Source organism: Leucoraja erinacea, chromosome 23 (assembly GCF_028641065.1).
Source record: "Leucoraja erinacea ecotype New England chromosome 23, Leri_hhj_1, whole genome shotgun sequence".
NCBI classification, from domain to species: Eukaryota; Metazoa; Chordata; class Chondrichthyes; order Rajiformes; family Rajidae; genus Leucoraja; species Leucoraja erinaceus.
The window spans coordinates 3,916,839-3,939,671 of NC_073399.1; positions in this window are offsets into that span (position 1 = coordinate 3,916,839).

Consider the following 22,833-nt stretch of genomic DNA (forward strand, 5'->3'; position numbering starts at 1 on the left):
TTATCCAGCAGCGGTAACGAAAGAATCGGTGATGTTTTGGGTCCAGACCTTCTTCAGACCCTTCTTTCATTCCTTCTCTCCAGGGATGCTGCCTGTCCCGCTGAGTTACTCCAGCATTTTGTGTCTATCATCGGTTAAACCAGCATCTGCAGTTCCTTCCCACACACAGCGATAATGAAATGTACCACAGCAGTTCTAAACAATACAGAGCATCAAAATGATCCTCTTGGTGAAGCAAAACTGCAAATAAATTCAGTAAAATAAATAACATCTGAGGGTTTGTGAATAAATTCATTGAAGTAATTCATTCATTGGCCACAGGAACACTCTACAAAACTCTTTCTAATGTTTATGCCAAAACCTTAGTAAGCTTTAGTGGTGTCATTTGTTTAGTGTTCAGTGGCAGGCTAATAACACAAAACAGACCAAAGCTATTACCATACTTCCCTTAACAGTAGATCAAGCTTAATGTGCTGGGAACCACTGCAGTGCCTCTTCTATTCATTACTTCCATCAGTAAGAGCAACAGTATGTAGCAAACTTTTAAATTAGGAAATGCAGTTCATTCATGTGAAACCTCAATCTCTTTACATAATTTAGACAATTTTACAATTGGGGAGGAATTCCAATTTCCACTCCAGCTGAGTGGTATCAGGATCATATTGAAGCGTGCTATGCGCAGACATAACATCGTTACACTCTGTGCTCAGGCTGTTTCCGAGGCTGGCGTAAGCAAGTTTAACCGCACAATTAAATGCATGGGTGAAACATTGCTCATCCATCTCTGATTATGATTGAAATTTCTGACCCCATGAGCAGATGTTGATAGAATAATCTGACCATTTGCACTCTTTTTTACAACACTGAAGTTTCAGAAATTAGACTCGCAGAACATAATTCTTGTATATCATTCCAGTAGTTGAGGTTACATGCAATGTTGGATGGAACCGATGTTTTAATGTGCGTACTGACTTCAGTTCAACCAAGCTAAAAGTTATAGTTATACAGGAGAAATCACACCATATAGGAAACTACAACTTAATTGTAGAATTAACTTAGAAATTGCGGCAATACGACAGAAATGTATTTATCCCAGTAGGAAAATTTGTTAAAAGGATCCCATTACAAATGTATGGGTGTCACAGTGATGCAGTTGGTAGAGCTGTTGCCTCATAGTGCCAGAGACCCAGATTTGATCTTAAACTCCGGTGCTGCCGGTGTGGAGTTTGCACACTCAACCTGTGACTGCCCGGGTTACCTCCTGGTGCACCAGTTCCCCCCCACGTCCCAAAGACGTGCAGGTTTGTAGGTTAATTGGCCTCTGTAAATTTCCCCCTTGTACATAAGGAGTGGATGCGAAAGTGGGATCACATCGAACTAGTGTGAACAGATGATCGATGGTCGGCATGATCTCGGTGGGCAGAAGGATCTGTTTCCATGCTATTTCTCTAAACACTAAGCTCTTTGTTGATCGATGGTCAGAGTAGACGCAGTGGGCGGAAGGGCCCAGTCTCATTCTGTATATTGCAAACTAAAGCAAAAATATATTCTTAACTTTCCAATTGGAAACGCCTTTCTCATTTAATTCGCACCTTAAAATTCATGCAAATGTTGAATGAAATGGAAACAAGTGAAGACAAGAAATAAGTGAGTGCATATTAAGGATATGAGGATACTGAAATAAATGCAGCAGAGTGGTGCTACATCAAATGATTGACCATGATCTTTTTGAATGGCAGAGCAAGTATAAAGGGTTAAATGGCCTAATCCTGGTTCTATTCCTAAAGGGTCGGTCCCACGAGCATGCGATGCCATGCGGCAAGCGCGACATAACGTCGCTTGAACCGTACGACCTCGCGGGGCCGGTCCCACTTCGATCGCCGGAGCCGTATGGAGTTGAGCGGAGCTGGTACCGATATCACGCAGGGCTCCGAAAAACAGACCGTGTTCAAAAATTCTGCGCGGCAATGGCCTGCCGGCCCACAGCCGCCTCGACGCCGTACGTCACGCGCGAACTTCCTGCGGTCTTCGCTCGAACTTCATGTCACTCATTCGACCTCCACACGGCCACCGCTTCTGGTTTGGTCGCGCTTGCCGCATGCAGGTCGCATGCTCGTGGAACAGGCCCTTAAGGTTTTTGTGTTGTAAAGTGAATCTGTAGCAATTTTCATGGGTTAATATTTTGTTTTGCAGTACGGGAACCACAACAGGATTTCACAAGGTCAGAGTTAATTTCACACTCAAAGGGCATTTCATTTACGTGGGACACAGTAGTTACTGCTTTTCAATAAAAATCCATTGTGGAATATAAATATAGCAATCTGCGATTGTGTGTTCTGCAAAGGTGTAAGCCACTAAAAGTTTTATAAGTCATTTTCAAATAGTTGACGAGATAAATTGCAATGCAGCCATGTGGAATTACTTAAAAATTCTAAACAAGGAGGAGATAAATCTTTTCTCCTAACTGTACTGATCAATGAGAGGCACAATGTGTTGTGAAGTATATGGTCAGAGGATCAAGTGCTTTTCAAACTATAATGTTCGAGTTAAAACCAGTGCATCACACATTTTGCACAATGTTGATAATCTGGCCTTTCTGTGCAATATTGTCAGAGCCAAACCTGACTGTGGTATAAATGAGACACTCGCTGCATTCAGCTCTGCATGTGAGCTTTGCCAAGGACCTTTTCACATGCGATAGGAAAATCACATAGAAAATAGAATCGCACCCAAATGGTTTTGGGTACCTCTTGATAATGAGCCTCAAGGAGTAGTCATGCCACCCTAATGGATGTCATTTGATAAAAACTCTAATCACAGACTCAAAATCTTAAAAATGAAAAGGATAAATATTAGAAAAAACGAGGAGGTACATTTTGCAAAACTTCCCTAGAAAGTGAAGTTAAATGTGAAGTTATTCTCCCATGCATGTATCCAATTATGCATCAAATATTCAGTTTGTTATTAAAAGAAATTATTATCCTGTGCCATTCTACATATCATAAGATCATACGATCATGTGATAGGAGTAGAATTAGGCCATTCAGCCCATCAAGTTTACTCCACCCTCCTAACTAGTGGGAGAGTCTAAAACTAGAGGTCATAGCATCAGTATTTAAGGACATTATTTTAGGAAGGAGATGAGGAGGAATTTCTTTAGTCAGAGGGTGGTGATTCTGTGGAATTCTTTGCACAGAAGGATGTGGAGGCCAAGTCAATTGATATTTTTAGGGCAGAGTTGGATAGATCCTTGATTAGTACGGGTGTCAGGTGTTATGGGGAGAAGGCAAGAGAATGGGGTTAGGAGGGAGAGATAGATCAGCCATTATTAAATGGTGGAGTAAACTTGATGGGCTGAATGGCCTAATTCTACTCCTATCACTTATGATCTTATGATATGTAGAATGGGACAGGATGAAAGGAAAATCATGCTTGACTAAGCTTCTGGAATTTTTTGAAGATATGACAAGCCAGTGTATGTAGTGTATCTAGACTTTCAGAAAGCCTTTGATAAGGTCCCGCACGAGAGACTGGTGACTAAAATTAGAGCACATGGTATTGGGGGTAGGGTGCTGATGTGGATAGAAAATTGGTTGACAGACTGGAAGCAAAGAGTAGGAGTGAACGGGTCCTTTTCAGAATGACAGGCAGTGGCGAGTGGAGCGCCGCAAGGCTCGGTGTTGGGGCCGCAACGGTTTACCATATATATTAATGATTTGGAAGAGGGAATTAGGAGTAACACTAGCAAGTTTGCGGATGACACAAAGCTGTGAACTGTGAAGATGATGTTTGGAGGTTGCAGGGTGACCTGGACAGGTTGAGTGAGTGGGCAGATGCGTGGCAGATGCAGTATAATATAGATAAATGTGAGGTTATCAACTTTGGTGGCAAAAACAAGGGGGCAGATTATTATCTCAATGGGGTTAGGTTAGGTAAGGGGGAGGTACAGCGAGTCCTGTGCGCCCTTGTACACCGGTCACTGAAAGTTGGCGTGCAGGTACAGCAGGCAGTGAAGAAAGCTAATGGCATGTTGGCCTTCAAATTTAAAATGAAAGAAATCGGTACAGGTCAGCTAACCATGAAAATAAAAACTTGAAAGGTAAGCAAATGTTTTTCATGCGATCATGATTCGCAATCCTGAAGTTTAAAATAAGAATGTTGCAATAAGATTAAATAAATCACATTTGATCACTATCATTGCGAATAGTTTGTGTTGAGGTAGGCTTTATAGACTATGAAATATAATCTACTGACAGTGGTAAAGTAATTTTAATAATAACAGCTATCTTTCAACGTAGTATTTATCCCACCAGATGTAACTCATGAGCAAGCAGTCCTGATAAAATTGATGTCTTTCCTTCCAAGGCTATTCTGTAAATGCATCAAGTGGTGCAACAAAATATAAGAGTACTGCAGATTATGTTGTAATTGATGTAATACCTTGACTGTTTACAGTCCAAAGCTGAGTTATTGCAGGGTTAGGGGTGATTCTGTCTCTTTGAATGATGTTGGCTGCATTAAAATCCTCTGGACAACAAACTTTAAACAGAGAAATGTCGGACTTATTACTGGAGAACAGACTCAACAAATGGTGAAATGCTGCAGGGTGAGTGTGGGCATTTTATATAAAGAAACTTTTCATTTTTAAACTGCGAATTTTCGAAGCTTGGACAGTTTTAGACAGCATTTTGAAACATGAAACATAACATTTCCAGGGCATTGAAGGAAGGGCAGATAGGATGTTGATTATTTCTACAAGAAGATTGTAGAGCACACTTGAACTTTAATATATACATATATCCTGTGCAAATTTAATGAGTCACTGGGCCAATTTAGCTATTTTTTCATATGAGTTTCTACGTCATTCATTAGTACTTGTATATTTCTGAAACATTATAAATCTCTCTGAAAAAGTTCTTCTGGTCATTTTTCATTCCCCTGTGTACTAATTTCCACATATTTATCACCATTTTCAGAAGAACTTGCCAAGCAATTCCCGTGCCTGCCTTCTCCCCATATCCCTTGATTCCACTAGCCCCTAGAGCTCTATCTAACTCTCTCTTAAATCCATCCAGTGATTTGGCCTCCACTGCCCTCTGTGGCAGGGAAATCCACAAATTCACAACTCTCTGGGTGAAAACGTTTTTTTTCTCACCTCAGTCTTAAATGGCCTCCCGTTTATTCTAAGACTGTGGCCCCTGATTCTGGACTCGCCCAACATTTGGGAACATTTTTCCAGCATCTAGCTTGTCCAGTCCTTTTATAATTTTATATGTTTCTATAAGATGTGTCATAGAGATGAAAATAGTCCGTGGAAACTGTCAATTCGATGTCTAGTCGATTCCATGACAATTCATGTCAAAGACTTGACAATAAACCATGGTGAACATATAATGTACTAAAGACATAATGGTGCAAAGATAATGAATAAAAAGTAGGCCAACAACATGTATATTGACTTGTTATGTAGGAGTGCGTGCTTGATTCAATTAATTTGCACAAAGGTGTATATACCACAAGCTCAGTACTAATATAACTCATCCATTGGCTCCGTGCAACCTCCTTTACATTCCCGTCTGACTGTATTTCAGCTTCAGTGTTAATAGTGTGGTGCTGATGAGGTTGCTATCAGAGGAGCCTAGGTCTTCCTGACTTTGCAGGGTTGGGAGATTGGGTGGTTGAGATATTAACCACCAGTTTATGAAAGGTAGCACTGATTCCTCTTTGGATTACTGTTAATGATTAATGAAAGTGAAATTGTCCATGATTCCCACTGATCCCTGTGATGCTGTAGCTATTCTCAAATGGTCCTCCAGATGGGGAATTTGAATGTTTCTTTAATATTCTTTAGTTTTTGAAAAATCTTACCTGCAGCATGAATGGAATAAATCACATGAAATGTGGGAGTCTGTAGAACATTGAATGATATAGAATTGATACTGCTTGAAGAAGCCTTGTAACAAATCGATGATAATTCGCAACCTCAAAAATTACTCCATGGAATTGTTGTTGATTAGTGTGGATGTGCCATGTGTAGATTCATCAGCATTTGTCCCCATTATTAACCTGGAAGGACGCAAAGTGCTGGAATAACTCTGCAGGTCTGGCAGCATATCTGGAGAACATGGATAGGTGACGTTTTGGATCAGGACCCTCAAATGCCCTGTGACTGCTGTTGGATTTGGTTTTATTTATCCTGGGTTACCACACGTTCACAGGGAGAACATTCAAACTCTGCACACGTAGACAGCACCCGTAGTCAGGATCTCTGGTGCTGTATGGCAGCAACGCCACCACTGGTCGCACTACCACTGTGCCACCCTCTTCGGAGTCACTCTAATCACCCTTAGCAGTTATCAATAGGCCAAGTTCAAGAAATATTGGATTGTACTTTGCAGTTGAAATAATGGTGAAAATCCTCAATGGTTGCCGTGATTTAGTTTATACTCTCTAGCATTTAGGAGATTGAGAGGGGATCTTATAGAAACTTACAAAATTTTTAAGGGGTTGGACAGGCTAGATGCAGGAAGATTGTTCTCGATGTTGGGGAAGTCCAGGACAAGGGTTCACAGCTTAAGGATAAGGGGGAAATCCTTTAAAACCAAGATGAGAAGAACTTTTTTTCACACAGAGAGTGGTGAATCTCTGGAACTCTCTGCCACAGAGGGTAGTTGAGGCCAGTTCATTGGCTATATTTAAGAGGGAGTTAGATGTGGCCCTTGTGGCTAAGGGAATCAGGGGGTATGGAGAGAAGGCAGGTACGGGATACTGAGTTGGATGATCAGCCATGATCATATTGAATGGCGGTGCAGGCTCGAATGGCCTACTCCTGCACCTAATTTCTATGTTTCTATGTTTCTATTCCAGTGTGAAACTGAGGTAAGGGATGGAGCATTATTTAGTGCCACCTCACGGTGATGGAATGATTGTGAGCATCAAGTATTTTTTGAGAGGGGATGTCACCTTGATGGAGGATAACCATACTGTGACCTTGTGAGTAGCTCAAGCAGCTCTTATAACTGTCTTGCCAATAATTCACACAATATAACAGAAAGTATTTGTCAAAAGGAAGAACAATCTGATGGCGGCAGTGCGTCAAAACAACTCACGGCAACTTCGGGGGGTAAGAGCAGCACATTTAAAATTGAAAATCCAGAAACTGCTGTTAAATGTTGTCTATTCCACCTGTCTGCACTGTTTCACAACAGCAGGAAACACAACACGTAAAGGGCCTGTCCCACTTAGACAATTTGTTTTAGTCAACTACAGGTGACTAGTTTGTCGCCACATGTTCGCCGGTGGGCGCCGGGAGTCGTCTCCTCAGTCGCGCAAAAAGTCGTAGTGTCGTTCTAGTTGCCGCTAAATTTTCACCACGTTGAAAAAAAATTGCCGACAGTGGGTTTAACGCCAACGAACGTAGCTTGAATTCTTTTATTTTTATTTTTTTTATTTTTTTTTATTTATTAGAAGTACAGTAAGTTACAGTAGTACAAGCCACATATATCTTATCACATTTATCGTACCCCTTCATTTTTTAAGCTGTAAGGAAAGATAGAAATTCTTTATTCTAAGTAAACATAGCTTGACTTCTTCTGATGTAGGTGCTGTCGTAAGTTGGCGCCAGAATGACGTAGGTTGTCGCCTGTTTTTCGGCGACGTGGAACGACTATGTCGCCGGCAGTTGCCTAAAGATTCGCCAAGTGGGACAGGCCCTTAAGAGTGGAAATTAAAAATTATGTGAAAAGATGCACTAAAATGATGCTGATGGGAGATCCCTGCTCCAGTTTCTTCATGTACTGATGAAATTGACTTGAAATATCAGGTCTCTTCACATTCTTTCTCAGCAGATACTATCTGATCTGCCAAATCATTACAGAATGATCTGCATTATTCAGGTTTTCCTTATGCTGGGGATTTGTGATTTCCATGCAGGGATTTGGTGCATCATAGCCGCTTTGGAGGTGGCAATCCCCTGCATTTTTTCTCATAAGCGCACATTTTGTGCAAGTAGCATTTGTAGCATTGATACCTTAGATAGGCAAAAACCCTCCCCTCGAAATAGAGGCCACATGTCTAAGGTGAAAAGGGAAACATTTTAAAGAGATCTGAGCGATATGTTTTTTCACCAAGAGGGTGGTGAATATGTGGAATAAGCTTCCAGGGGATACATGGATAGGACAGGTTTGGAGGGATATGGGCCAAATGCAGGCATGTGGGACTAGTGTAGCTGAGAAATGTTGGCAAGTTGGTGGTACAGTCATAGAGTTGGTGCTTCATGGCCCAGGTTCGATCCTGACGGCGGGTGTTGGAGTTTGTACGTTCTTCCTGTGACCTGTGTGCTATTTCCCTGCGTGCTCCGGTTTCCTCCCACACTCTAAAAACATACAGGTCTGTAGGCTAATTGGCTTTAGTAAAGATTGTAAAATACCCCTAGCGTGTCGTGTGTGCTGGTGTATGGGTTGGCGTAGACTCGATGGGCCGAAGGGCCAGTTTCTGCATTGTATCTCTAAACTAAATTATACTAAACCTACAGAATAAAAGATCCTCATTTCAATATGAATTAAAACAACCTATATCAGTCTTACCTCCGAGTAATTTAAAAAGTGAATAACTAATAAAATAGCATAAGAATAAAGTAACAAACTAAACAGATTTCAACAATTACAATGTGTTAATGCAAGCAAGTCAGAAATCAAAATAGTCAATTATCTTTGCTTGCCTTCTGGCAGTCATTTCTCTTGTTCAATTATTCTGAGCACAGACTCCAATGAAGTGAAGCAAGCTTCGTAATTTAATGTTAAGAGAAACTCATTTTAGTTTTATTCTGCAATTGTTAATCTCTCACTTGAGTTGACAATCAGATCAGATGCATTTATAATTGTCATCTGCATCTTGAGGTATCATCTTTGGAATGAGTGGCAGCTAATACAAACTGTGTTGGACAGTACAGGTCTTGAGATGTCCTGGGGTGGCACGGTGGCACAGTGGTAGAGTTGCAGCGCCAGAGACCTGGGTTCGATCCTGACTACGGGTGCTGCCTGTATGGAGTTTGTACGTTCTCCCTGAGACTGCGTGGGTTTTCTTCAATATCTTCAGTTTAGTCCCACGCTCCAAAGAAGTATAGGTTTGTAGGTTAATTGACTTGGTATAAATGTAAACTGTCCCTAGTGTACAAGGATCACTGGTCAGTGCTGCCTCAGTGGGCTGAAGGGCCTGTTTCCGCACTGTATCTCTAAACCAAACTAAAGTAAATAAAGACATCCGTCAGCATATTTAGACATAATCAATGATTTTCTGCACTTTGAACTTCCAAACCTCAGACTGGGTGAGCCAAATTACTGCTAAACATGAGGATAATTAATTCCAAGAGAATGTAAGAGATTTTTTTTAGATCTGTATGTTGAGGCACAAATACTATTTTAGATCGAGTATAGTATAATAGATAGGGTTAATTGATGCTCTGACTGTTAAGAGGCTTTTATGGATCAGTGAACATAAGATGATAGAATTCTAAATCAAGATTGAAAGTAAACTGGTCAGACATTGGAATTTTAATCCTAATAAAACAGCCTGCAAAGGCTTGAGATGTGAGTTGGCAATGGGAAACCATATTACACAGCATGAAAACACACCATGCAATGTCTAGATTTTAACGATGGATACATAGTCCATGTAAGGAAACATTGGGCGTAGTCCAGCCATGACTATAATGGGAGTTCTTTTTTGAGACACATGGAAATAGGCCACTCGGCCCATCGAGTCTACACTGACATTTGATCACCCGATCACGATAATCCAAAGTGATCCAACTTTCTGAAACACTCCCCACACACAGTAGAGGCAACCTCACAGTGACCACAAAATCTACAAACCCACATTTCTTTGGTATTGTGGGAGGAAACCAAAGCACCTGGAGGATATCCTCGCAGTCACAGGGAGGGTATACAAACTCCACAAAGACAACGCCCAAGGTTAGGATCGAACCCGGGTCACTGGCACCATGAGAGAGTTACCCAACAGTGCTACTTCAACTGATACTAAATCAAAGGAAAACCATATAGCATTGCCAAAAATATGTGAGTACTGGGGATATTTCACAACTCAATAAAGAAAAAACACAATATTGATAAGAAAGGGGAAAGTCGAATGTGACGAAAAAACATGCAGGGAAATAAAGATAGATTGAAGAGCTTCTGTTGATAATTTAAAAAAGGAAAACAACTATTTTTCATGGCAAAAGACATGGAAAACCTTCTGAAATAGCAGAGAACCATTGCCGTAGAGAAACTTTGGAGAAATGAATGACAATAAATCCCCAGGACCTGATCACCTGCATTTCAAGGATTTGAAGAAAGTTACACTGGTTGTTATTCCAAAATAGATAATTCCATAATATTACGTTCCATGATGGAATTCCAAACTTTGGAGAAGTTTCTCCACAGATTCTAGCTCAATATTAATAGCAGGGATAATGCTGAATTTTATTAATGTGTTAGAAGCAACTGCAGATGCTGGTTTACACCAAAGAAAGGCTCAAAATACTGGAGTAATTCAGTTGATCAGGAAACACCTCTGGAGAAAATGAATAGGTGGTGTTGTAAATAGCTGATCCTAAGCTTCCCCCCAGTCTAGTTTCAGTCAATAAAATACTGAATCAACCACTTGCGCAACTAAACTTTATTTTGGAAAAACACAAAAACAGTTCCCCTCTGTGGGATCGATCCTTGTATCTGCTTGGCCAAACCCTTCGAGCCCCGTTCAAGCAGAGACACTCAAAAAGGTCACACACTTCCAAAAGATCGACACAGGACCTTGTGGGAGCTACCTTTTATAGATCCCCGAACCTTGAGGGGTCAACCCAAATGGGGGTGGTCTCTTTATAAACCAATTAAACATATTAATAATAACAGTATATAATTGACAGCTCCCTAACCCAATAATACAATCTTGAATACATGTATTTGAAAGAAAGTTCTAGAAGGATGCAAACAAGAATAAACATTGAAACACGTGCTCTGGGATTCAAACAGTTTCTCCAAGGCTCAACAGTTTGACCAATCATCATTTAACAGGATGACCATCTCGCAACATTATTTATGCTATTTACAATGCCCTTGCAGCGATCCAATCGAAATGATGCATTTCGCGTTTGTTTGCAAAAATGCGATACATTTTTTCAATTTAGGAGAAGCAAGGAGAAAACCTGGACCCCTCACCATCCTGCAAACCAGTCTGAGCCTAGACTGGCTGGTGCCTAGACTGGCTGGTGCCTAGACTGGCTGGTGCCATCCGAAGCCTGTAAATTTCAGCTGACAAGGGTTAAACAATTCTGACAAGTGCTGGGATCCTCCATTTTATGGCGTTTTAATTTGGCCAGTATTAATAGTGTCGAGGTCGATATCCTTCTTCAATCTGGGATCATTTCTATTAAATTCAAATTTATTGAGAATAACAAAACTAGCAGGCAACATTAGCAGTGAGGAGGATGCAGATCAGATACAGGAGCATGTAGCCAGACTAGATGAATGGGCAAGGATTGGTGAGGCCATATCTGTAATATTGTGCACACATCTCATCTCCTTACCCCAAGGGTGGGTTTATTTGTAATAGGAGCCAATAACACAAAGCTCACATGTTGATATCTGGAATGGGAAGACTGTTGTTCCAGATCAAGAATAAAAACTGAGCAAATTAAGATCTATACAATTCTTACAGTGCTTAATGGGGATATGAACATAGAACATAGACCAGTACAGCATAGAAACAGGATCTTCAGGCTCAATGTTAGTGCTGAACATGATGCCAGGTGAAGGTAATCTTCTCCTGCTCATGATCCATATCCCTCCATATCCTGCATATCCACGTGCCTATTGTAGTGCCTCTTAAATATCACTGTCATAACTGCCTCCACCCCTGACCTGCGTTCCAGGCACCCACCCAGTCTGTGTAAAAATCTTGCCCACCTCACGTTAAAGCTATGACCTCGAGTCTTTGACATTTCCATCCTGGGAAAAATGCTCTGACTATCTACCTTATCAATGCTTATCATAATTTTATATTCTTCTACAAGAATATAAGCCTTTGCCGCTCCATAGAAAACAATCCAAGTTTATCCAACCCTTCTTCATGTAAAGCTCTGGATTGTTAAAAAATGTTATGGTGTGCAATTCATGGCTGCCTGAAATCCTGGCAAAACTCACTGCTTGAGTTATCTTATTCCTTACCAAATGAAACAAAATGCACTCATTTCTTTGCAAGTACACTACCTGGATGATCCAACTAATGTAGCAGTGTGCAGATAGATAGGGAGGATCCAAAGACCTGTTGGATTGTGTGGAAAGACCCTCCAGTGATGAAGTTAAGGTTTAATGTGAGAGTGTGGTCACAAGTCACATAGCTCAGTGATAGCCTGGAAAACCAGACTCTCCCTTGTTCTGCAGGTTGGTCCAGCTGGGATGAGAAGTCTCTCTGGGAATAAACTCCTTGCTGGTGGGAATATGCCTGCCATTATCCCTCAAGCCTGATCCACCTGAGGTGTACTACCAGTGTGTCAGCACTGAGGCATCCAATAAAATCTGGAGAAATGCTGAGACTAAGTTGTAGCATCCTCTGAGAATTTAGGAAGCGTTTAATTGGATTGCAGTCACTTCTGTAGGTGCATGTTGAAGGTCCTGATGTTAGCAAGCTGACCCTTAATTTAACAAGGAATGTCGTAAACTAACACAATGTACTAGTCCTACAAAGACCTTCATAATGCAAGCCGTCAGCTCCAATTCATGTCAGTGTGGACGGAGGTTGGCTTCATTCAATGTACACTTGCTGCTGGGAGTGAGCCTGATTTACTTGGTACAATTTCACGAGGAGTGTTAATTCATTCTTGCACTATTTATATCTGGTAAACTGAACTGGATTGGATCTCATAGCATCAAAAATATGGATCACAATCGCCGCATCTAAAGATCCTTTGACAAATCTAGCAACCTTCTTAACTATCGTAATATCTTAACTACAGTATCATCATCATCAACTATAATAATAACATATATTTAGATAGGGCCTGCAAAATAATATACATTTTCAAAGTGATTCATATGAATATTAAAAGATGAATAAAGTTAGAAAAATACTATATTATTATTTATAAAAATACAGGCACTCCCCGACATGCGTAAACTCGCATTTATGTAAGCAATTCTTTATGACCACTGACTACCAAGTGGTCACTGGGTCCGAGATGCCCCATGGCCTCCATGTTCAACCTCCCATGTGGTCCCCATGTTGGAGCTCCCTGATGGTCTCCACATCGAACCATCCCCTTGGTCGGGGACAGTCTGTCTATTATTAGGGTGCAGAAATAAAGTTTTGAGTTGTACAAGCTATGCAAAGAGGTAATTTTTAAATAGTGGTTTAATGGAGAGGGAGGGTAAGAGGCAAAAAGTTTAGGAAGAGAATTCATCATCTTAGCATTTTGACCCATGAAGACATGGGGCCAATGGAGTTATGAAGTAAGGGAGGGTTACACAATAGTCCAGACGAGGAGAATATTTATTCTGTGCAAGTCAGAGGGGGGTTACAAGTGAAGGAAAGTCCTGCCATCCTGGGATGTCAGGACTTTCATATGAAGAAAGACTGGATAGACTCGGCTTGTACACGCTGGAATTCAGAAGATTGAGGGGAGGAACTTACAGAAACTTACAAAATTCTTAAGGGATTGGACAGGCTAGATGCGGGAAGATTGTTCACGATGTTGGGGAAGTCCAGAACTAGGGGGTCACAGTTTAAGGATAAGAGGGAAGTCTTTTAGAACCGAGATGAGAAAATCATTTTTTACACAGAGAGTGGTGAATCTGTGGAATTCTCTACCACAGGAGGTAGTTGAGGCCAGTTCATTGGCTATATTTAAGAGGGAGTTAGATGTGGCCCTTGTGGCTAAAGGGATCAGGGGGTATGGAGAGAAGGCAGGGATGGGATACTGAGTTGGATGATCAGCCATGATCATATCGAATGGCGGTGCAGGCTCGAAGGGCGAATGGCCTACTCCTGCACCTATTTTCTATGCTTCTATGTTTCTATGTTAAAGGACAGGGCCAAGGAATATTCACCCTGATATTGTGATTTATATAACTGTGATATTGCTGGACAAAAGAGGTCAGTAGAAACTGGATGATGAGTGATGAGATATTACAAGGAAACATCATTTTGACTTTGGTCATTATTGTGCTCTTATCCATGTAAAATAACTCAGCAAAACCAAGTGGCAGCAAAAATGTTTGGTTGTGACTCAATCCACAAGATACATGATCCAAGTATTTTCTATTTTCATCTGAAGCTTGTGAATTCAATTCAATTCCATTTTGGGCGATTGATTTATTTTGAAAATGCAGACTTTTAAATTCCTGCAATTGTGTAAAATGATTGATGGTGAATCAACAGAAATAGAAAACATTTCACAATGTTTTGTTTCTATTGACTTGAATGGAAATAAGAAAAGGAGAAATGTTAAATGAGCGTCTGATTTGCTATAACTTAGAAACATAGAAAATAGGTGCAGGAGGAGGCCATTCGGGCCAGCACCGCCATTCATTGTGATCATGGCTGATCGTCCCCTATCAGTAACCCGTGCCTGCCTTCTCCCCATATCCCTTGACTCCACTAGCCTCTAGAGCTCTGTCTAACTCTCTCTTAAACCATCCAGTGATTTGGCCTCCACTGCCCACTGTGGCAGGGAATTCCACAAATGCACAACTCTCTGGTTTGTGAATTTCACACACTTCAGCACCAAATTCTACTCCAATGTGAGAGAAATTCAAAGTGCAGGTCACTCGTGAGACATATGACTTACCTTCACGATGCCATTTTATCTCTCTCGTGATCTGATTTGGTGAAACAAAGGGTGGCACAGTGACACAGCTGTAGATTTGCTGCTTTATTGTGCCAGAGACCCGGGTTCAATCCTGACTACCAGTCCTGTCTGTACGGAGTTTGTACGTTCTCCCCAAGACCGCGTGGGTTATCTCCAAGATCTTCAGTTTACTCCCACCCTCCAAAGACGCACAGGTTTGTAGGCTAATTGGCTTGGTGTACTGTATGTGTAAAATGACCCCTAGTGTAGGATAGTGTTAGTGTGCTGGGATTGCTGGTCGGTGCGGACTTGGTGGATCGAAGGCCCTCTTTCTCTAAACTAAACTAAACTAAAACAAAGGATTTATATCTGCTAATTGGAAAACAACATAAATTGCTAACAAATTCTTAATATTTCATATAGTAGAATTGAATTTGATTTGTTCAACTACACTTGCCTTTTGGGGATGGTTGAGGTAATTAGGTATCAATTATTCCACAATGTCTCGCAATACTTTCTCTGTTATTTCTTCCAGCAACATCTGAAGTCATTTAATCAGTTTAAACTTTATGATCGACTACAAAGAGTTACAATTACAAGGAAATGGAAAGGCAAGCTGGTTCATCATAGATTTTGATAATGTTGAACCATTTCTGACGTGAAGCTCCTCTCTGTTAATCTTCAGCACTTCAGACAACAATGTCAACATCGCTTCAAGTCATGTTATTTTACAGCGGGCATAAGCTTTTACAACATCTCACGGGTTAAGGTGATAGCAAGGTTGGACCGGATAACTGGCTGTGGAATGGAATCAAAAGCTCTCATGTCAGAAACAGAGCCATGTTTGAGGATGTTGCACCTCCTCCAACCTCATCCACTGTATCTGCCATGTTGAGGAGTTCTTTGAGTTGCTTTTTCCACTGGGCACTGACTGTCTCCACCTCCACTTTGCTGGCCAGTTGGTGAATCTCACCACTCATGCTGTAGATGGCTTCAGCAGTGCTGGAGAACCTGTACATGAATATCAACTAATTTGCGGACCTTCTGTGCTCTTTCCACCTCACCATCTGTTCTTTAGATCATGATTGTTTGTTAAACCTTGGCCTTACAGCTGTTACTTCTCCCTCGAGGACTGATGTAGGTTCAGATCCAGGAACATCTTGCCTTTGTGAGTAATTAGTTCCTGTATCTCCTGGACCAAATCTGCATTTTCTAATAGAGAAGCCATGATGTGTGGAGAAAAACATTTTTCATTCTATTTATGGGTGCAAACATGGGTTTAATGTTGGCCACTTTCAAGGAGGCAGTTAAATATATGTATACACACTATACACGTGGATATCTACATGCATTCTTCTAGTACACAATAATTATTGGTGTTTGGAACTGTGCCAAAACCTGTCACCCCCACCTTCAACTATTGAAACATCACCTCTACACTCTGTTTCCGGCCCTGAGTGTATGTACAAAACAGACAGTACAGTCCAGCAAGACAACTTTGGCACTAACGGAGAGAGCAATTTTACCTCAGCTTTTGTAGATTGATTTGTAAAATATTACGAGGATGAAATTCATTAAAAGCCTTGTATATAAAAGGGAAAGCACCATTCTGAAAATGCAGTCTAAGTAATAATAGATTATAATTCAACATTTGTCAGGCTTGAGAGTCTGAAGAGGGGCTCCGACCTGAAACGTCACCTACCTTTTTTTTTTTTTTTTTTTTTTTTTTAATTTTTATTTATTAGAAGCAGCGTGCAAAAATATAAGCAGCGGCGTATGACATAATACAGTTATTGTACAGCTCCAATTTTAATTTTTAGCTAAAGTTAAGAGAAAAGAAGAGAGAAAAAAAGTGGATGTGCAAGAATAGAACCCCTCGACTACCAAATTGGCGTAGCCAAAGAGTGAGTAAGTAAAAGAAATAAGAGAAACGTAGAGAAATAAAAAGACAAAAACAGAAAGAAAAACAAAAGATGATGATATACCTACCTGCCTCTTATCCCTCCCCACCCATCACCCAACCCGTAATTAGATTTAACTCCAAAATTGTGTTGCACCATACTATCCTTGTAATAAATCAATGAATGGTGTCCATGTCTTCGAAAAATGCTCTGTTTTTTCTTTTCCTTTTCTCCAGAGATGCTCCAGCATTGATGTCAATCATCAAGCTTAAACGACAGATGGCGCAATGGGCTAAGTGTTCGGCTGGCAACCGGAAGGTAGCCGGTTCGAATCCCGCTTGGAGTGCATACTGTCGTTGTGTCCTTGGGACTTCACCTTTGCCTGCGTGTGAATGTGTGTGAATGTGTGTGAGTGATTGGTGGTGGTCGTAGGCGCAGATTAGCAGCCTCGCTTCCGTCAGTCTGCCCCAGGGCAGCTGTGGCTACAGAAGTAGCTCACCACCACCGAGTGTGACTGAGGAGTGAATGAATAATGCGATGTAAATCGCCTTGAATATCTAGAAAGGCGTTATATAAATCCCATCCATTATTATTATTATTATTAAAGTCTGTGCATTTCCAACAGTATTATAGGTCGAGGTACGCCCATCCACCCTTAACATCGTCACCATGCTGGAAGGTTTTCTTGTGAAGATTAAAATGAGAAAATCCATGATTTTTAAAAATAAAAATCGATAACGGTGCTCAAAAGATGAGAATTTACTCAGATCTTTGTTCCAAAGAGTTTACATAACAGGTCCTTGATAGATGACAGTTGATTGATATATAGTAACTTGACACGTCTTTGATTTAGAGGAGAGTCAATCTGGGCTTATAGAATCATAATATATTGGTAAGGAGAAGGCCATTCAACTCATTTACGATAACAAGCCACAGATTGTTTGCACAGCGACAGTCTTGGTTCATGTCCTGAGGGAAAAGTTTAAAGTAGATAATACTTTGCACAGCGTCTTCCTGATCCCCTAAAGGTAATTGAATGGGAAATCTTTGAGTGCTATCTGAAATTGCTATCTCCTTTGTTCAGGTTTGATCAGTTACACTGCATGGATTATTTTATCATCACCTGCTGAAAGGAACATGTTTCTCATTACATACATCCTTTTATTCTTAAGGACTTAGATCAACCAAACCCAGGATATGATTAGGACTTGGCAGGTCAAACAATTGCAACCATACTTTTCTGTAGGATATTTGATTACAGCTGTAATTCAGTTCTATTTTGTAACTGGCTGTCCATCCATATTGGTTATAATGGAATTAATTGACACAACTTGGCTTTTCAATGCTTCCTTTATGTGAATCTACCATTCATAAGGAAAAAAAAAACTATTTCATCCATTCTCCAGTCCTAAGTTGACTTGTATTTTCAAGTTCATATTTTTATTTTAGTTTTGCATTAATTGTTTTTTTTTAATGCTTATGTATCTTGAGGTAACTAAACACATCTATATTTTGAACGCATGCATTAGGCCATTCTTCCACTGAAAACAACTTGAAATTATTAAAACTTTCCCACGTTTAAATCATGAACTATGGACTAATCCTATTTATTTTTTACTGAGTTGTATTATGCAGGAGACCTGTATTAAAAGATTCCGTAAATCTGAGCCTGTGCCTGTGCCTGTGATGCTGCTGCAAGCAAGATTTTTATTATACCTGTACTAGTGCATATGATAATCAACTTGATTTGACTTGCCCTGACATGGTACATAATATTACATCTGTGGTTGTGTCACTGTGTTTCTCTTTTACTGATCCACAATTACAGTCCAACAGTATCTAGAACCACAGAGATTGACAATTCAGAAGAAGAACTCTTTGTCCGTAGCTCTTTTCTTTACAGAAGCAATCTAAAATTAATCCTTGAGCAAAACACATAGTGTTGGAGTAACACAATGGGTCAGACTGTATCTGGAGAGTGCATGGACAGGTGGTGCTTCGATCTGGATCATTCTCCAGATTGATTGTTGTAGGAGGGAGAAAGCTGGAAAGGAGAGGTGGGGGTGCGAGAAAGCCTGGCAAATGATAGGTGGATACAAGTAGAAGCAGGGTGCATGGCCACCACATTCAAATGCGGTTTCATACCATTTCATGCAGTGTGCAAGGCCACCACATTCAAATGCAGTTTCATACCATTTCAAGCAGGGTGAAACCACCATAAAACCACACAAAACACCACATAAACACCAGACTCACAGTTCAGTAGACATTCAGTGTGTTCAGTGTATCCTACACACACTGGGGAATATTGACAATTTTACCTAGCCAATTAACCTACAGACCTGTATTTCTTTGTAGTGTGGGAGGAAACTGGAGCAACCCAGACTAAACCCAGGCAATCACAGGGAGAATGTAAAAACTTGGTGCAGACAAGGACCTGTAGTCAGGATGGAACCTGGGTCTCTGCTCCACTGCTGCTCCACCGTGCCACCCAAAATTAAGTGAAAACATTTGATGCTTATTATCAAGGAGGTGATGCACAAACAAATTGGATGAAGGCTTAACAAATGTACGGAAAGATCAAAAACTATCAAATAATATCATGTGGTCCTTCTCTGATGGTTGTCAGGCTAAGCCATGTAGGGTTTAATTGATTTGGAATCACTGGAACTCATCTCCAGGAGATTACTATTGTAATCCATCTTTGAGCTGGTTCCAAGTTCTCACAAGCGGTTAGTGCTGTCTCATCATATTTCACAACAAGGAAGATCTCATTGTGTTTTATAATTACGGCTTGTAATCGGAAGGTCAATGAAAATGTTTCAACATCAGACTTTGCATTGGACATTCAAAAAGAACATTTTAATATTAATTATTAGTTGTCGGATGGTGAGATGCCTTATGAAATTCTATTAACTGCAGGAGACTGACAAATAAAATGAGAAATCTCTCATTGTTTCAGCACTGCGCCTTAGGAGAGCTGTTTTAAAATAGTGAAACATGTCAGATCTCAAGGACAGTGATCTATTTTTGAGATAATAAATTCCAGATAGACACACTACTGAGATGTGCCCACATTGAGTTCATTAATCTCATACATATTTCTTTATCATTGTAAACAGATGTCAATCAAAGAATGTGTAGGAAAGAACTGCAGATGCTGGTTTAAGCCAAAGCTAGACACAAAATGCTGGAGTAATTCCGCAGGACAGGCAGCATCTCTGTAGAGAAGGAATGGGTGACGTTTCTGGTTGAGACCCTTCTTCGTGTCCTGGATGTTACCTGCGTTGGACATGTTTTCACAATGCTGTAAGTGGACTTTAATAAATATGTGTTGTATTTCAATAATAGCAGTGGTTTTCAATGGGTCTGGTCTGAGACCATCGTTTGTGAAAACACATCCGACGTAGGTGACTTCTGGGACTCGAAACTTGCACTTCAGTTTGAGCTGGATGTCTTAGGCATGGTCCAGCACTTTCTTCAGATTAGCGTCATGCTCAGCCAAGTCACGCCCGTAAATGAGAATGTCATCAACAATAATGGCGCATGGATACCCCACAAAAAGTTGTTCCATCGTGCGTTGGAAAAACCTCGTTGGTAGAGTTGATGCCAAAGGGCATTCTCAGGAATTTGTAACGGGCGAAGGGGGTACCAAATGTAGTAAGGTTGGAGGAGTCTGGGTCCAGCTAAATCTGCCAAAATGAATTTTTGGCATCCAGAACAGAGAACTCTGATGCATGGCCTATTTGAGCGGCAACTTCCTCTACCGTTCGCATAGGGTAGTGCGTAAATTGGATAGCTGCGTTGAGATCCCTGGGGTTTATGCGGATACGGATTTCCTCCTTGTTTTTTTCGTCGCAACCACCAGGGTGGAAACCCAGTCAGATGGGTCAGTAACTTCAGCAATGACACCCAGGGAGACGATCTGTTTGAGTTCATTGTGTACTCTGTCACGCATGGCATGCGGACCACAATGTGATGCTCAAACCACAGGAGTAACGTTGGGATCAACGGCAATGTTGTACTTGAGGGGCAGCTTGCCCAGCTCACCGTTAAATAGTTCTCTGTATTGAGAGAGCATTTGCCGAGTGGGGCCCTCAGTGAGAAAGAGTTGATGGACAGTGCAGCTAAAGTATACTAGGCCTAGATCATGGCATGCATTGATACCAAGCAGAGTTTCAGAATCCCCCTTGACGATATAAAACTTGAGGGTATGAGGCAGCAAGCCTATGATGCAATTTAAATCAGTTTGTCCAAGCGGGTGTAGACCATCACCCCCATAGGCCCGAGGCATGGCCCGAGGCCTTTTCAACATGTTCAGCATTATATTTTTTTTTTAACTCAGATAAAGCGATGACGTTGCATTTCACGCCGGTATCAATCTTTGCGATCACAGGCCTGTCATTCACAAACATAGTTACCTCAGGGTCAAGTTGCTTGTTAGAGGAAGGGAGGAGAGAGTGGATGACTGAACTTTCAGAGAGCTGAGCGGAGGATGGCCCCTCAAGCTCTCGGCTTTCGGTATCAGCAGACTGTTATTATAACAGGTGCAAACTCGGCTTTGAGATGGATTGAGTCGCACGGGAATGCCAACATTTTGCAAAGTGCTGAATTTCTTGCAGAAATGGCAAATGTAACCATAAGCAATACAGAACTCCCGACCCAGAGCATGAGAATAGTTACAATTAGGACATCGAGCAGCAGACCTTCACTGCTGCCTGGCCCGGGAAGGCTGCAGAAGCTTGTTATGACAGGAGATGTCTGTAAAATTAACACTATACTGGGAATGCTGCCCAGAGGTCACAGACTTAGTGTGAGAAACCATTATCTCAGGTATCCGACAGGCGTGTTCGACTTGATTAAGTCTCAGTTCAGCATTACGAAGCAATTCGTCTCTCACCTTGTTTGTCGCAGATCAGTTCATCGCATAAATCTCGTAAATGACAGCGTGCAGCCATGTGTTTCAAGCCGCTAATGAAACATTCTATTGGCCCGCCAACTTGTTGCGTACGAAGAAAAAACTTGGTACGTTCAATAACACAGTTTGGGGTAAGGTCACAAAACTTTGAAACTTTACAAGTAGGACAGCAGGGTCATTAATCGTTTCTGCAGGCACTAAAATCTGTCCATTTGCGTCCAAAACAGCAGGCTCATAAGTAAAATGGTCAGCACATTTCATTGCCTCAGGACCAGCCAGGTTTAGTAGCACGGAAGCACGCACATCTGGAGGATCGTTGCGATGAACGATGCGAATGTAGTGAATGTAGTCGCGCACGAAAAGGCACCAGCGTTCAGCAATGTCGGAGTCAAAGATCAGAGGACTAGGATGGCGAGGCGAGTTTGCTATGATAGAGTTAACAGGCACATAAAACAAATGTAAAAAAAACAACACCAGATAAACATGAACAGAGTAGGTAAGACTCACTTCTTGACACCATGTAATGAGTGGAGTTGTACGCACATCGAAATACAACACATATTTATTAAAGTCTACTTACACCTTCCTCAGGCTATTACTATCACTTTCACTGAAGAAGGGACTTGACCCGAAATGTCACCTATTCCTTCTCTCTAGAGATGCTGTCTGTCCCGCTGAGTTACTCCAGCATTTCATGCTTATCTCCAATCAAAGAATAGTGATTTTCAAGATGTGAAACAGTAAGATTCATGTGAATAGAAGGTTGTAAATTTGTAATATAAAATGTATACAAGGGAAGTACTTGCAATAGGTGGTGAATCTCTGGAACTCCCTGCCACAGAAGGTAGTTAAGGCCAGTTCATTGGCTATATTTATGAGGGCGTTAGATGTGGCCCTTGTGGCTAAAGGGATCAGGGGGTATGGAGAGAGGGCAGGTACAGGATACTGAGTTGGATGATCAGCCATGATCATATTGAATGGCGGTGCAGGCTCGAGGGGCCGAATGGCCTACTCCTGCACCTACTTTCTATGTTTCTATGTTTTTATGTTTCTATGTATGATGAAGTCATGATTTCTGTTATGTCTTGCCTTATCATCAGGCATAATAGAATGATAACAGTGTGTATTTGTGACAAAGAAAAGAATGGCTTTATCAATGTGTCACAACCAAG